Source organism: Pan troglodytes, chromosome 15, assembly GCF_028858775.2.
Source record: "Pan troglodytes isolate AG18354 chromosome 15, NHGRI_mPanTro3-v2.0_pri, whole genome shotgun sequence".
Classification (NCBI taxonomy): Eukaryota; Metazoa; Chordata; class Mammalia; order Primates; family Hominidae; genus Pan; species Pan troglodytes.
Genome location: NC_072413.2, coordinates 67,854,987 through 67,869,575, shown reverse-complemented (window position 1 = coordinate 67,869,575; position 14,589 = coordinate 67,854,987).

Below are 14,589 nucleotides of genomic sequence, written 5' to 3'. Positions count from 1 at the left end.
GGGTACGGTAACCCCCTAAACACACACACACACACACACACACACCTCCCAGCCCTATGGTCCGTGTGATCCAGGATTGGAACTCAGGAACCCCTCTGAACTGGAGGGCAAGGGGCAGCCTCTCTATAGCCCAGCAGCTCTGGAAGAGGCGGGCAGAGAGGCCCTGGTCCCCTGACGGGAGACAAGGAGGAAAAGCATAGATGAGGAGGAGGCAGTCTGAGGATGCAGAGATCCCAGAGATGGGGTAGAACAAGGAGAGGAGATCTCTCCCGGGTGCCCGACCCTCTTGGAGAGGACAGCTCAGCGGAGCTTCAGTCAGATGTTGGGGGGCTCTGCCCAGGGCCATTCCCGGAAGGCCATCTTGGGAATGGTCACAGCTGCATCACACCGGCTCCTCAACAGAGCAAGGTGTTCGGCTGCCTTCAGTGAGACTGACATCTCCAGGAAATCACAGGGAAGGGGGCAGGGGGGCGCAAAATGAAACCCAGAGCGATCTCCTTATGTGGAGAACAACCTTTAGTGCTTACTTCCATCAATATGGGCTACTTCGCAGGGAGGGATTCTTTTCTATAATTTGATTGTAAGCATCAGTGCCACACTCCTCCTCCCTATCTGGTCTGAGAGGTCCTAAGATTAGCTCTACTCCCTCAGGGCTTCTCTCCTGGATTCCATGAAACAGCTTCCCACCTGACTCCTGAATTCAGTTTTGCCCTCTCTCCACACTGGCCCCATCCAGCCTCCACACGGCAGCCAGTGTGTCTATTCGCTATTTAGAAGCCAGTGATCCTTTTAAGCAGCAAACCGGAACTCACCATTCCCTGCTTAAAAGACTTCCCCTCTCCCCATTGCCCTCAGACAAGAAAGCTCAGACTGGATGCTGGAACAATAACAAAGTACTTGTGGTTCTCCAAACAAAAATGAAGCGCACTTCTAAAAGAATAGTCTATCTTTTCCTCCACTGGGAATGAGTGCTTTAGTCAGACAGACTCTGGAGCTGTACAGCAGGGTTCAAATCCTGAGTCTGCCACCTAGTGGTATAAGCTTGAAGAAGTCACTTGACTCATCCAGGGTCCCGTTTTTCTCTCTGTAAAATGGGGATAAAAATAGTATCCCCTGCCATGAAATGTTGTCAAAATTAAAGGAGATGGAGTCTTTAAAGCCCTTAAAATAATTAAGTGAAAAGTATCACAATATGGCATTTGAAGAGGACAGGACAAATGCCTTATCTCATTTTATCCTCAGAACAATCTTCTCTAATAGGTCAGACATTCCTACTTTACAGGTAGATAAGTGAATACTCCATGAGATTGTGACTTGCCTGGCCTCATTTGGCTGGCAAATGACAGAGCCGAGACTCCGAGACTCAAGTCAAGGTTTTTGGAGTCTAATTCTGCTTCCGTCATGTGATGGCTGCAATCTCCAGTCTCAAATCCCATAGGGTTGGACGTTCCTCTGTGCTAATTGGGAATTTCTTCAGTGGCCTACAAGGTGAACTGAGACTGGTGAGCTCCACTGAGCTTCAGAGGAAAAGGATGTAAACATCAGGGGTCAGCCCTTCCTGGAAACAGCCCTTGTGACCTGGCATCCTGGAGTTTGCCCAGCTGGACTTGTGACACTTGTCCAGTACCGTGCCCTGTGCAGCACTGACATCAATATCCATGTGTCCACCTAAGTGTTCACCCTCCAGGGGCTCAACAGGATGGAACTGTTACCATCGGGCTCAGCAGTGTGACAGGCTTTTCCTGACTCTACCACCTGGCTACATTCACCTATCAAGCTGGTCAACTCCTTCCTGTTGCTGGAACTATTGAGAAATCTGCTGGAGTAAGTAAATATGCTTCAGATGGCCCTGAGTATCTGGCAGCACAAAGTGCCCAGGGAAAAAGCATTGCAATAGCCCTTTCCATCCCTAACATCAAATGCTGCTTTCCAGCCAGAAAGCTTATTTCCAAGTGTTCACTGGTCCAAAAATCTACATTATTCTGGATTTCAATCATGTAGCTTAGTTCAAACTATGAGCAACCGCTTTCCAGTTACTCTGCTCAGCAAGTATTTTCTTTCCCTCTGGTTGGCATATGAGGCCTGTTGTAACCATGGCCATCATTCAGATGATGCATTTTCTTCTCCCAACTCCTCCCAAGCCCAGAGAAGGTTAGGAATTCCAGAGAACCACTAGTCCCAAACAGTATCTCTCTGCCAGGCTTAATCTTCTGATCCAAGCAAAAAAAGTAAAATTGACAAGTTTCTTCTTTCCCTGGAGACCAGACTCATGGTCCAAAAATAATCTAACTATCTTGGCATCTGGTTTGTCCAGTTTCAGTCATACTCCTTGTCTTGTGGGACTTCTATTTGCAATGGGATATTTCAGTAGATGAAAATTAATACTTTATATCACAGATTGAGGTCTGAAGGCCTCAAATATTTAGTACTAACTAGAAATGCCAGTTTCAAATATATCTGTGTTTCTGGCCAGGCGTGGTGGCTCACCCCTGTAATCCCAGCACTTTGAGAGTCCGATGTGGGCAGATCACTTGAGGCCAGGAGTTTGAGACCAGACTGGCCAGCATGGCAAAACCTCATCTCCACTAAAAATAGAAAAATTAGCTGGGTGCAGTGGTGTGCGCCTGTAATCCCAGCTACTCGGGAGGCTGATGCAGGAGAATTGCTTGGGAGACGGAGGTTGCAGTGAGTCAAGATCATACCACTGCCCTCCAGCCTGGGCAACAGAGCGAGACTCCATCTAGAAAAAAAGAAATATATATATCTGTGTTTCTATACAGTCCAGAGGATTCTTTCCTCATCTCATCTTCAGAATAGAATCTTTTCATCCATTTTTAGTAAGCACTTTGATGCACCTCCTTCTACGCCTTGCACAATGTTCATTATTATGATGGATCTTTGGATGCACACCCAGCCCTCTGAGAGGTTACCATCTAATTTAAGACACAGACCAGAGAGATACCTGGGGACCACATTTAAGAGTAAAGCTGGCCAGGCACGGTGGTTCATGCCTGTAATCCCAGCACTTTGGGAGGCCGAGGAGGGCAGATCACAAGGTCAGGAGATGGAGACCATCCTGGTGAACACGGTGAAACCCCATCTCTACTAAAAATACAAAAAATTAGCCAGGTGTGGTGGCGGGCGCCTGTAGTCCCAGCTACTGGGGAGGCTGAGGCAGGAGAATGGCGTGAACCTGGGAGGCGGAGCTGGCAGTGAGCTGGGATTGCGCCACTGCACTCCAGCCTGGGCGACAGAGTGAGACTCCGTCTCAAAAAAAAAAAAAAGAGTAAAGCCTGCAGTGTGTTGTAGGAACTCAGAGTGAGATGACCCACTGTAGGCCTAATGGGCAGGAAGGTCTCATGATGGAGGTAGATCCTGAATGAGGCTCTGGAGCAGAGTGCTTCTATAACATAAATATATCCTGATTTATATTTGCTTCATTTGTTACAATAGCTACCAATGGAAAGAGGTACACTGTATCTAAGGTCCAAGACTTTTGTCAAAAACACTAGTGAGCTTAGAAGCTTGAGACATTAAGATTCCTAGGTTCTGCTTTTAGATTTATGACTAACTTGCTGTAACCTTAGCATTAGGCTAAGGTAAGTATTATTAGTCCCAGTGTGCAAATGAAGTTTACCCGCAGACATTTAACCTTACCAAAGTCACTCCTTAAGCTTTAAATACACATGACAAAAATAATTCAAGTGACAAACAACTTAGAAATTTAGCTCTCTCTTTGGTACACAACTCCATTGAAAGTTTCAGGCAGCTTCCTCCACCCCAGGCTCCTTCTATTATTTCTCTGTCATAATAAGCAGCTCTACCTGGTGGTACAAGATGATTGCTTAAGCCCCAGCCATCATATCTATTTTCCAGCCAACAGGAAGGAAAAAGAGGAAAGAAGAGCATGCTCCTCTTTTTAAGGACACCTCCCAGAAGTCACGTTTCATTTTGTCTCATTGGCTAGAACTTGGTCATATGACCACATTCAGCAAAAAAGGGCTTTAAAAAATGTAATCCTAATTGGAGGTGACCACATGTGTACAGCTAAAAGTCAACGTTTATGTTACTAAGAAAGGATACAATTCTGGGACACAATTAGAAGTAGAGGCCATCTTCATGAGTCGTCCTTGAGTTGCCAAACAAAAGGAGGCCACAGCATTCAAGCTGTGGTTTATCTCTAGTTCTGCAGACCCAGCTCCCTGGTACTCGAAAATATTAGTGGCTCTTATGGACTAAATATGTCTCCCTGAAATTCATATGTTGAAAGTCTACCAGCTCCATGTGATGGCCTTGGGAGATGAGTCCTTTGGGAGATAATTATGATTAGATGATGATGATATACAGTCAAAAAAAAAAGGATTAGGTGAGGTCATGAGGGTGAAACCCTCATGAATGAGATTAGTGCCCTTATAAGAGTCACAAGAGAGTTTGCTTTCCCTGTCTGCTCTCTGCCATGCGTAGATACAAAGAGAAGTTGGCCATCTGGCCTCACCAGAACCCAACCATGCCAGCACCCTGATCTTGGACTTCCAGCCTCCAGAACTGTGATAAATACATTTCTATTGTTTGTAAGCCACCCAGTCTATGTTAAGGCAGCCTGAGCTGACTAAGACACTGGCCTTACTGCCAGACACCCAGACTCTTCGTGGCCACAAAAATTTCCTTCTGGTATTTCCCTTAGGCAAGTTCAAGTGGGAGGAACTGAGAACATACTGGAATGAAGCTCAAGCCATGTGGTGCCAGGCTGGCAAAAAATAAGCCCCTAAAGAGACCAGTGGTCAGTTATAGTCACTGGGAATAATGCACATCTTGTGAAAATATTTTTGGCAATTGTCTATATTCTTCTGTTTCTATTTATTTCCCCTCCCTCTTCCACCTATAAAGGGATCTTTCTCTTCACCGGGTTGTTTTTCTGTAACCTAGTTCAAAATTAATAATAATAGTGGTAGTAACTATGAGGGCTTAGCAAATGCCAAAAATGAAGACCTTAGTATACACTCTTGCATTTACTCTACGAGGTAGGAAGCATTATTTTCTCCATTTCACTAATGAAGACACTGAGACTATGGGAGGTTAAATAACTCACATAGCCAGAAACAAAGAGCAGAATAAGAATCAAACCCCAATCCACCTTGTTATGAGGGTGGAGGGTACTAAAAGCTAACCTTTTGCTAAGCACTTTCCCTACTTTATCTCATATCCTCAGACCCAACTTATGAGGTCGTTACTATTGGTCCCATTGGATAGATGAGGAACTGAGGCTTAACAACAAAGGTCAAATTTACCAAGGGCAGTTCTTAAATTTTGCATTCACATCCAAAAATTTGGCATCCTCTTAACCCACTTATGCCTAGTGTTCCATTATTGGAATGCTGAGCATGTGAGGGTTATTTATATCCTACTTCTCAAGGTCATCGCCAAGGTCTGATTTTGCAGTTCAAAAAATTGCAATCTCCAGCATAAATGGGTTAAATCTCTCACCCCTAAGAGTCAGAAGCACATACTGTTTTTGTGCATGCTATTTTGTTCATTGCTGAAGGCTGACTTCAATATCCATGGGTATGAATTTTCCCCATTCACCTGCTTTAATAGTCTGTGTTGTTTATACAAGAGTCCAGTTGGAAAAGGGGCATTTCCCTTGTATTCAGGACCAGAACCACCATGTTTAGATGCTCCAGAGAAAGCATTACCGCAACGACTTCATTCAGCCTGTGGTTTAATACTCCATCATAAATCATCATCATGTGGTCCTAATCCATTGGCATAGAGGCAAACCAGTCAATCAAACAAATTTTGCTGCATTCCTACTGAGTGCCAAGCACTGCACCAGGGTCTAGGTATGCAGTGTGAACAAAGACAAAAGGCAAATGACATCAAGGAACTTACAGTCTAGTGGGAAGACGGATATTAAGCAACTAATTATCAACAATTAATTCACTAATTACAAGTATCCACGGTACTGCAAGGAGGCACAGGTGTTTGGGGACTTTATTTTAACAGGTATGTAACCCAGTCTGGAGAGTCAGTAATAATTTTCCTCAGGAAGTGATGTTTTGGGGGGCGTTTTTTGAAATAGGGATCTCACTCTGTTGCCCAGGCTGGACTGCAGTAGCACAATCACGGCTCACTGAAGCCTCAACTTCTGGGCTCAAGCAATCTTCCCACCTCAGCCCACCAAGTAGTTTGGACCACAGGAGTATGCCACCACACTTGGCTAACTTTTTATTTTGTAGAGACAGAATCTCTAGAGACGGGATCTCCCTATGTTGCCCAGGCTGGTCTCGAATTGCTGGGCTCAAGCAATCCTCCCTCCTTGGCCTCCCAAAGTGCTGGGATTACAGGCACGAGCACTGTGCCCTGCCAAAGTGATGTTTAAGTCAAGACCTGAAGGCTGTCTGATTTAAGCTGGATAAAGCGTGAGGGGAAGAGCATACTAGGCATAGCAAACAGCATATGCAAAGGCGTTGAGGTAGGAGAGAATATGAAACTACATTTGTGACTAACTAAATCACTCTTATCCCTTTAACCCTTAGCAGCTCAGGAAAAATAGTTATAACTATTTACCATCTGAGTATTTTTTTAAATTTTGATTACATAATTGTTCTGAAATAACTGTCTTTGACTATAAAGATTAGTAACAAAGATAACACCAGTTCAAGGTTAAACAGACAGTTACTGGACAGATGTCCTCACAAAAATACGGCCTTTATAGAAGGTCATGCTTTTTATGATATTTTATTATAGCTTTTATGATCAGACATACAAATATAAAAACCCACTCCTCATGGCCTTCCTCAGCTCTATTTGTCAGGGTTTTCTTAACATTAGCGATTCCATTTTGATTTTGACAACTTTCACAATACAAAGAGAGGGTGCTTTGAGGTTTCATAGTCTCTTTCTCTTCAAAATGACTTTCTTTACATAGCTGTTCTCTTTTCATTTTCATGGTTGCTCATAGGAAACTATATATAAAGAGAAGAATTAGGGCCTTGTAAAAGATTAAGAGGTAAATTGAATTCACCACTTTGAAAGGAGGTTCTGTCTATAGTCACAATATCCAAGAACAAGCTGAAAATCCATTTATTAAATAGGACCCAGGAGAAAATGGGAAGTAAAATTCCATCTTTCTTGGCATTTTTTTTTCTTTTAGGTAAATCACATATGCCGCTGGTGATCTGTGTGAGTAGAAAGTTTCTTACTGAGAGCAGTTTTAAAATTCATCTCGCCATATGGGTATTTTAAAATCCTTTTACAAATAACTTATAGAAGCAGTAATAAAGGGATAGTATATTAGTTGCCTATTACTACATAACAGATTGCTCCCAAAACTTAGCAGCTTAAAACAGCAAAAATTTCTCATCTCGTGGTATCTGTGGCAGGAATCTTGGAGTGGCTTAGTTTGGTGGTTCTGGCTTGGGGTCTCTCATGAGATTGCAGTCAGGGCCAGCTTCATGGGCAGGCAAACGGTACAATCACAAAAGGCCCTATACTTGGCTTAATACTCTGCTGTTGCTGTCTTGATTTTTTTAGTAATTTTTGAAAAAGGAGCCCCCATTTTCATTTTGCACTGGATCACAGTCTAAAATTATGTAGCCAGTCCTGGTTGCACTCAAGCTGTCAGCCAGGATTACAGTCATCTAGGGCTGGAGGATCCTCTTCCAAGCTCACTCACATGGTCATTAGCAGGCCTTGGTTCCGCACCAGCTGTTGGATGGCCACCTCCATTCCTCTCCACATGAGTCTCACAACAGGATAGCTCACTTCCTGCCCAGAGGGGGTGGTGAGAGAGAAAGCCCACCTGTCTTTTATAACCTAATCTCAAGAGTGATGTACCATAATGTCTTAACCCGTTCTTGCTGCTGTGACAGAATACGTGAGATTGGGTCATGTATAATGAGCAGAAATTTATTGGTTTACAGCTCTAGAGGCTGTGAAGTCCAAGATCAATGGGCCAGCAACTAGTGGGAGCCTTCTGGATATGTCATCCCATAGTGGAAGCAGGACGGGCAAGGTTAGAGGGAGACAAACTCACTCTTTCATAACTACACCAATTCCACCCATGAAGGGGGAATCCTAATGGCCTAATCACTTCTTAAAGGTCCCAACTTTTCATAGTGTTTCCATGGTGGTTAAATTTTAACGTGACTCTTGAAGGAGGCAAACATTCAAACCATGGCACATTATTTCTGCCATATTCTGTTGGTCACACTGACCAACCCTGGTACAATGTAGAAGGAGACTGCACAAGGTGTGAATAGCAGGAGGCTAGGATCATTTAGGGCCATCTTGGAGGCTGACTACCACAGACAATGAAAGCCAGCTTTGTTAGAAATGTTAATAAGAATTTAAATATAATAAACCCAAATTGTATTCATTTTCCTACTTTTGAAGATAGTATACCTGAGGCTGGGCATGGTGGCAGCTCACACCTGCAATCCCAGCACTTTGGGAGGCTGAGGCAGGAGGATCACTTGAGGCCAGGGGTTCAAGACTAGCCTGGGCAACATAGTGAGACCCCCATCTCTACAAAAAATAAAATAAAATAATAATAATAAAGAATATAGCATACCTGAAATAGAAAACAAACTTTGATTAAATCATTCATTGATCCAGTGTCATAAACCTGAAACATATTCATCTTATAAATACTGATTCCAGATTTCAAATGTATCTCTAATTGGTTCTAACTTATTCCTTACGGTTCTTCTGTTTGTAATTGAATCATCAAAACACAATACTTTTGAAAGCTTTAGTGGCTCATAACTTTGTTGAAGAGAGAATGCTCATCTTCTTTCCCTAATGATTGCAAAACATTGTCATTTTTTTCTTTCTTAGGTCTACAAACACAATTTTAAATCTTCAATTCAATTAATAGTTTTCTTTCTATACTATTTCCTCCTTATGTACACACCTGCCTACAGCATTTGTCCATTTCAAGTAAATTTTCCACAAAAACCTGAAAAATTAGAGTATTACCATATATCTTTTTAGCAAAATTGGAAGACCCAGGAATATTGGGTCCTAAAATATTGTGTAATTAAGTTCATCATATTGAGTGACAAACTGGATGAAAATACCATATTTCCTTTTTGTCTTTAAAAATATGTTCCTTGGCTTTTATTAAAAAGTCAAAAAATAACAGATATTAGCAGGGCTATGGAGAAAAGGGAATGCTTATACACTGTTGATGAGCATGTAAATTCATTCAGCCATTGTGGAAGGCAGTTTAGAGATTTCTCAAAGAACTACAAAATAGAGCTACCATTCAACCTGGCAATCCCACTACAGGGTATATACTCAAAGGAAAATAAATCCTCCTACCAAAAAGACACATGTACCCATATGTTCATCGCAGCACTATTCACAATAGCAAAAACATAGAATCAACTCAGGTGCCCAGCAGTGGTGGATTGGCTAAAGAAAATATGGCACATATACACCATGGAATACTATTCAGACATAAAAATTAATGAAATCATGTCCTTCGCAGCAACATAGATGCAGCTAGAGGTCATTATCCTAAGCAAACCAACGCAGAAACAGAAAAGCAAATACTGCGTGTTCTCATTTATTTATAAGTGGGAGCTAAACCTTGGGTACACATGGACATAAAGACGGGAACAATAGGCACTAGGAAATAAAAAAGTGGGGAGGTTGGGAGGGAGCCAAGAGTCAAAAAACAACCAATTGGGAATTATGCTCACTACCTGGTGACGGGTTCAATTGTCCTCCAAACCTCAGGATCATGCAATACACCTTTGTAACAAACATGCACATGTACCCTCTGAAACTTTTGAAAGAAGTATATATTTTTTAAATTCGTTAACTCTCAAGTTTGAGAAAAATCTTCTAGGCTTTTGTCATCTGAAGACTCATAGGCTAGGTTATGCCTCACATAATCAATTTTGCCAGCATTTGTCTGGACTCTACTGTCTCTTTGAATTCATCTTCTGTTTGTCTAATGATTATGTAACCTCTTCCCCTATCACCTTTCCTCTGTCATAATAGGCGGAAAGTGAAAAATCCGTATTTCTGAACTTCTTAATAAAAACTAAAAGCAGACAACAAAGATAGTATCCCGAGTCTTATATGTTCTTAAAGACAATGTAACATTTTAAGCAATGAAGCAAGAAAACTGAAGGATGACAAAATTCTGATGATTTATTACACTACATTGCATCATCCTTCTAGATGATGCTATCATTCTTCAGTGTTCTTATTTTAGTCTTTTTTCAGCATTTTGGGATTAATTGATAAGTAATGATGAAACGATTCCTAAGATGACAAACTAACTACATAATCACCCATGGGTTCTTCCTGCCCACTCCACAAACAAAACCAGTTCACTGAGACCATGGTGTTGTAGTAAAGAAACAGTGTAATTGACATGAGGCCAGCCACACAGGAGATAGAGTTATTACCCAAATCAGTCTCCCCAAAGACTTGGAGGCTAGGGTTTGGTGGGCAGGGGACTAGGAAATGGGTGCTGCTGATTGGTTGGGGATGCCATCATAGGGGTGTGGAAAATGGTCCTCATTTGCTGAGTCTGCCTCTTGATGGGGGTCCACAGGACCAGATGAGTCATTGGTCATGAGTCCCAATGGGGTCCATCAGTTGCCAGAATGCAAAAGCCCGCAAAAACATCAAAAGGCTGATCTTAGGTTCTACAATAGTCATGTTATCTATAGGAGCAACTGGAGAAGTTACAAATCTTCTGACCTCCAGCACAATGGCGGGTTATCATTTAATTATGCTTACATTTTAGCAGAATTCAGGTGCCTCTCATAATCCTAACGCTGTGGCCTTTCATTAGTTTTCCAAAGGTGGTTTAGTTTTGGGAAGGGCCATCATCATCCTTGCTTTAATTTTAAACTATAAACTAAATTCCTCCCAAAGTTAGCTTGGCCTATGCCCAGAGATGACCAAGGACAGCTTTGATGTCAGAAGCAAGATAGAGTCAACCATGTCAGATTTCTCTAACTGTCATAATTTTTCAAAGGTGGTTTCAATTACATGTTTCAAGATACAGGAAAGAATAAGATCACTAAAATCTCATAATGTATCTTACATTTATGAAAGCGTCCAATATCACAATTACAAGTTAAAATGAGTTTTATTCTTTTAAAAAATAAGTAAATTTTACAGTCATACTTTTTGAAAGATATCTAAGAAAGAAAAAAGTCAAAAAATGTTGTGAGAAATGCTCTTAAAAATTAACTAAAATTGGGTCCAAGGGATCGTAATGGTATTAACACAATTAGTCTAAGGATTTGGGAGAAATGATAGCACTGGCATGACCAGAAAGAGACTCAGATCCCTCAGACCAAGAGTTCTCTAGTGGCTTCTAACCTCACATACCTCCTTCCTTTTGCCTGACAGCTTCATCTGGCCACTGGCGCATGCTGACCATATGCATGGGCAGGCCAGAAGTGCCTCAAAAGTGATAACCTCAGAAACAACCTCAACCACTGGAGAACCAGAATTCACGGATAAATTCCCCAGCTTCCTCACTCCTCTGCAAGGCACTTCTGAGGTGTGTCTCACACAGTCTCTCAGTGGGTTCCCATCAGGATTGAGCCCCAGTCACCCACAGAGGTAGCCCTCTCATTAATGAACCACTCATCGGCTTTTCTCCCTTCCCTATTACACTTCCGCACTCCCTTACTCTACTTCTTGGGTCACCTCCAAATAAACTACCTGCGCTAAAATTGCTTGTCTCAGAATTTGCTATTGGAAGAACCTAAACCAAGACACACAGGGAAAGCCCACATCATGATAAAGCAGCCACAGCTTCAAACATCACTGGTAGGGCTATCCTTGTTTATCAGGAGACCTCACCATAGACACCATCAACTCAGAGCAGAGCAAAGTAGGCAGATGCAAGCAAACCAAACAGCAAGTAGGGTAGATGGCAATTTAGAAGAAAGAATGCTTTTCATGCTTTTAGAGGTCATTGGAATGAGGAGCTGTCAAAAACCATCAGAAATCCTTTACCCATTTGAAAACAAAAGTTGGAATGGACTTGGTGATGGGGAAATGGACAGTTTGATCTTGTTTAAGAAACAGCCCAAGGCACTGAAATAACCCTGGGCTTGCAGATGGAAGACTTGAATTCCAATCCAGGCCTCTGACGTCAATTGCCACTTCTACAAAAGGGAGATAATAAAGACTTCCCAAAGTTGCGGAGAGTACTAAATGAAATCAATCATGGGTTACAGTAGAGAGCCCTATCAGAGTTTAAACTTGTGTTTTTAATCTTCAGCAAGATAATTTTCCAGCTACCTTAGGGTATAGACAGAAGGAAAAAAAAAAACCTCAAAGCAGGTCTTCTTTGTTTTGGAAAAATCCATCAGTTTGTAAGTGAAGGGTCAGTAAGCAGGCCTTTGTGTCCTGGGAGAAGGGTATAACAACGTTTTTGTATAGTAAGCAGCTTTTTAAGACTGTCTGCCTCCTTTAGAAGAATCTGATCCCTGGAGAGGAAGAAGGACCCTGGTTCTGGGCCTGCACAGTGGCCGAGCTGGGGACATTCTGACTTGCAGTCCTCCTGGAGCTGCTTGCACCCTGGGATTGGCTGCATGATGGAACCAGAGCTTGGAGAGCTGGAATACCAGAACTCAGTTCTAAGGGTCAGCCCCACCACACTGTGCATGGCTGGGGAAGTAGGTGCCCTCCATGGAGGTGTTTCCATACACACAGCAGCAGCAAGATCAGACTCACCAGCACCCAGGCCCTGCCTTCCACCTTAGAGGACTCCTTCACCAGCTCAGCTGGTATGTCCCTTCCCTCTGGCTGCCACAGAGAGGAAGCCTCTGCCTTGTCCACCAGCTGCCTACTTCACCCACAAACAGCACTCTGATGCCTTGCCATCCATGGCCAACAGCACCTGACCTTCCTGCTCCCAGGGCAGCATTCTGGGGACTTGACCCATGAGAGCACTAGGGTTACCCTCTTACCAGCGTTGGTCCTGGCCACCCTGGCCGGTTGATCACTGTCAGCCATGGAGAAGCGTAAGAGACAAATATGACTCCTCCCCATGTGAAGGTCACAAGCACCAAGGGATCCCTGGGTGCATAGTGAGAAAGAAGAGAGAGGCCTGATCTGGAGTCTTACATCTATGTCCAGCAGGCTAGGGTTTGTGCATCACAGCCTCAAGCGTGGAAGAGTTAATTTTATGTGTCAACTGGATTAAGCCATGGCATGCTCCAATATTTGATCAAAGGTTGTTCTGAGTGTTTCTATGAAGGTGTTTCGGGACGCAATTAACATTTAAATTGGTAGACCGAGTAAAGCGGCTTGCCCTCCCTGATGTGAGTGGGCTTCATCCAATCTGTTGAAGACCTGAATAGAACATAAAGGCTGACCCTCCCCAGAATAAAGAGACCCTTTCTGCCTCAGGGCATTAGAACGGGGACCTCAGGTTTTGGATTTGAAATGCAACATTGGCTTTGCCTGGGTCTCAAACCTGCTGGCCTGAAGATGACTGAAACTACACCAATAGCTCTCCTGGGTCTCTAGCTCTGGAGAACTCTGACTGATACAGTCTCTACACCCCAAACTGTACTAACACATCTCAGTAACCTGGTGAATCCCCCACACTGTGCCTGGTCACTGTGCCTGGTCAGTTCCATCCATGTGTTAGTTTCCTATTGCTGCTATAACAAATTACCCCAAACCTAGTGGCTTAAAACAACACACATTTATTACATGACAGTTATGGAAGTCAGAAGTTCTAAATCTGTCTGAGTGGGCTAAAATCAAGCTATTGGCAGGGCTGCATTACTTCCATAGGCTCTAGGAAAGAGTCTATTTTCTTGCCTTTTTTCTGGAGACCTCCTGCATTCCTTGGCTTGCAGCCTCATCCTCCATCTTCAAAGCCAGCAACATAGCATGGTCCATTCTCTCTGTGATGCTGATCCTCTTGCCTCTCTCTTATAAGGCCCCTTATGATTACATTGGCACACCAGATAACCCAGGATAATCTCCCATCACAAAATTATTAATCTAATCACACATGAAAAGTCCCTTTTGCCATATAAGGTAGCATATTCACAGATTTCAGAGATTAAGGTGTGGACATCTTTAGTGGGGATGTTATTAAACCTGCTGCCTTCCTCCACACCTCATTCCTTTCTAGCTCCCTCCTGATCTTTCTCCTTTCACTGGAGTGTCACCAGCTCCTGGCCTTGCCCATCTCCACCAACATGCAATCCCTTTACCTGGAGGCTGTATTACTGTCACAGCCTCAGTGACTTCTTGTGCTTTGGTGATGCTCAAACTAATGCCTGCAGCCCATGCACCTCCCCCACTCTTCAATCCTATTCATTTTATGGCCCTCTTTGGTTTCAGCTTGCATATCCAGAGAGTACAGGATCTCCTCACCCCCTCAGAGTCTCACCTCACCCCTATGCCTGGACCACCACCTACAGTGCCTCCAGACTCCTGCTCTTCCAGGCTCAGAAGCGCTCCCACCCCGCCTCTTCCAAATCCTACCACTTTTCCTTGGATTTGCAGTTACCATGTTTGTAGTCCCGACTCTGCCACATGGTTTTCCCAAAGTCCAGTGGTTTCCTGGGGGAAAAAAATCAT